Below are 3,133 nucleotides of genomic sequence, written 5' to 3' on the forward strand. Positions count from 1 at the left end.
ATAGGTTGGTTTTTCCAATTGTGTAAGTTCACAAGAGAGAGAGAGAGAGAGAGAGAGAGAGAGAGAGAGAGAGAGAGAGAAAACGTAATCAAAGGGATCATCACATTACTTCACAGTAGCTAGGAAGGTCATTCTTAGCCATCTTGAGAAATCTTAAATTAACCTTCGCTATTTTAGGATAGAACCTTCAGTGCATAATCTCAATTAGATCAGTATGGGTCTGTTTTATTATCATGTACTTTGCATAATCTGTCCAACTAAAATATTGTATTTATGTGACCTTATAAAATTAGCAGGGATATTAGTGATAATGTTATTTTACAAAAAATTAGGAGACATAATTAGGTTAATACAAGAAGTGAAAAAAAGGTGAGCCACCAAATGGTATTTTACTTTATAACTTGAACGCCACAAAGGAAACTTCTGACACAAGTTCCTAAACCACCTAAAAAATGCTTGCCGTTGTACAACTCTCATAGAAATACTCCATATCTGCATTCATGTTTAACTTCAGAAGATTGGTGTAAAAGGAATATTATAAAATCATAATGCATGATGCATCATCGCAGCACAAGGAGGATGCTTGCAGCCCAACAACATTTATGTTATTTGCTTGGTCATATATGTTATAAGTGAACTGTGCACAATTTCATAGTTGATTATAACCCACATGACCAAGCGAAAATGCAGGGTAATAATACACTTACCTCGAGCATTCAACATCAATGGGTATCATCACCTAGCTCTTTGTCCTAATTAGTAGTGAAGTTGAACACCGCAATGAACAGGTGTATCATTGGTGCCGCCCACTCTTAAGTTCTGAATCCGTAAATATCTAGAAATTATAAGCTCGAGGATTTTCTGGCTAACAATACACTGATCTGATGGCACCTATTTTATTATCAAAATTAGCAGTTCCCCCTAATGGAGCACCTTTTGCAAGGTATATTCAGATCCTCCATCTCTTAATTCAAATGCATGTCTCATATATTCCGGAATGCAACTGTCCAAATATTAAGAAGCGAATAACTCTGGTGGCTCTTGAGCCAACACACTTTGTACCTGAAACATAAACTGTATGGTAAGTTGATATGAACATCCGTTACAGCAATGGACTATGGAGCTTAATGGCATATACTGTAGTGAGTACATGATGTACTCCTCGGCTATTCACACATAGAAAATAAAGACCGTTGAGCACAATGGTTCCTCTTGTGCATTGCATCAAACACGTGAACCAAACTGTTAAGGAAATCAAAGTCTCTAGATAGCTCAAAGAAACACGGGACACAAAAACTTAATTGGGAAGAGAGTTTGCTTGAGCAAGGCCAGCCGCCGCGCGCCATGGCTGCCGTTGCCCCGCATGTCCGCGATCAGCTCATGGAGCACCAATGGAAGCTTCACCATCCAAATATTTATGTTACGGACCTTTTTCTTGCAGGGAAATATTACAGGACTTATTTCTGCAAAAAATAACTAAGAATATTATGTATCATTTGAACATTGTTTAAATAAGTAGAGAGGGGATCGGACCGCACAAGTTGATTTCAGTAGGCTCCCCACTGCTGGCCACAACTATCGATACAAGATGTCAAGATCGAGCATGACACACGACCTTCCCTTCCTCCCTGGCTTCACCTTCAAGCTGCTAGGAGAAGCTCATCGCATCGCCTCCCATAACAACGAATGGTGAGATGGTGCAGGAAGCCGCCACCATGCTGCTGGAGTGCATGCTAGGGCTTCGACTCCCTGGCCGTCAGGAAACATAGAAATTAGTCATGAAAAAGCAAGATGGAGAATTAGGCAACCAGATTGAGGTTGGCCTGCATCACGAAGCGCTACTTCCCTGCCCGGACGACTGACGACTGCCCTACCACCACCAGCGAGAAGACTAAGACCCTGGCGCGGAACCTATCACGAGGACCCCGGTTGATCCGTCATCGCCGCACCATGGTCCGCTACAGCCGCCACAACCTCCTTTCGTCCGTCGTCCGCGATCTTACCTGCGAGGCGCGGCCAACTCCGGCCAGCCGCGAGCATCGACCTCCATTATTGCCCGCATACCGCGCCAACCGGTTGAATGGACCGGCCACCAAATGCTGGATTCTGTAGATCGACTCGCGACACGCACCCCGCATCCCGCATTGGATACCCTCGATCCATGGCTCCTGTATCCTCTCAATCGAGTGGTACTGGGTACCCTCGAGCGGAATGCGCATAGCCTGGATCCACTGGCGCCTCGCCTGGATCCGGCCGTTGGCCGCCCAAGCCGCTTGCATCGAAGCCGCGACGGCCGCATCGAGCGCCGCCATCCCCTCTGTAGAGGGATTCTTTTCGGAGACGGAGCGGTACTCGCTGAGGTTTGTTCGTTGCGTTCGGCCTGAGCAGGGAAAACGGGCCCGATGCAGCCCAATTAACCAGAGGGGTCAGAAAAAGCTACGGGAGCAGCTGCCCTGGCTGACATCTAGCCCAGTTCGCGATTGAGGTACAACTAAACGAAGATCCAACGGTGAAAATGTCCAGGTAACGAAATCCAACGGCTAGAAACGCCTAATTACTGAGAGGGCAGGGATTAGGTTCAGTTTTACTATTCTTAATTAATAGCACCGTCACACGTTTTGCAGCCATGGACGAAGCTATTTGGTTGATCAAGCATGTGCTGACTCCGTAATCTGGAAAGGGCTCATTACCAATTTGTTGAACCTCACTGATTCAACATGTCAGGTTCTTAGAATATAACAAAGACTTGCACATATCTTTTGTAGCCTTCTCCTATGTATGACATCATGTGCATATATGCAAAAATTCGATCCAATTTCGCCATATTTTAAACCCAAATATATCCCCCAATGACAAAGATGAATTCAATTCAGTCTCTCTAAATTGAGGGAAGCCACATCCAATGGGTTTTCAAAAGAACACTTGTTATAATTTCGCATGGTCTGGAAACTCAATCAGAGTGCCAGGTAAAAGTTTGAACTTATACAGAACTAAAATTTGAAGATAAGAATTGATAGAGGCCGCGCGAACGCGTACCTCCTCTATCACAAATTATGACGTTCATTCTCCAAACAAAGGAGATGATAGGTCAACACACTCGCCAGGTGCAATGCGAGTCATTGATCTAGGCCAC

The 3,133-nt window shown here is 44.7% G+C and overlaps 1 pseudogene; it reads right to left on the minus strand.

Annotated features, from left to right (window-relative positions):
• Window positions 1–3,013: 3,013 nt before the first annotated feature.
• Window positions 3,014–3,133, minus strand: LOC123172767 (uncharacterized; annotated as a pseudogene).

The sequence above is a fragment of the Triticum aestivum genome, unplaced genomic scaffold (assembly GCF_018294505.1).
Source record: "Triticum aestivum cultivar Chinese Spring unplaced genomic scaffold, IWGSC CS RefSeq v2.1 scaffold79927, whole genome shotgun sequence".
NCBI classification, from domain to species: Eukaryota; Viridiplantae; Streptophyta; class Magnoliopsida; order Poales; family Poaceae; genus Triticum; species Triticum aestivum.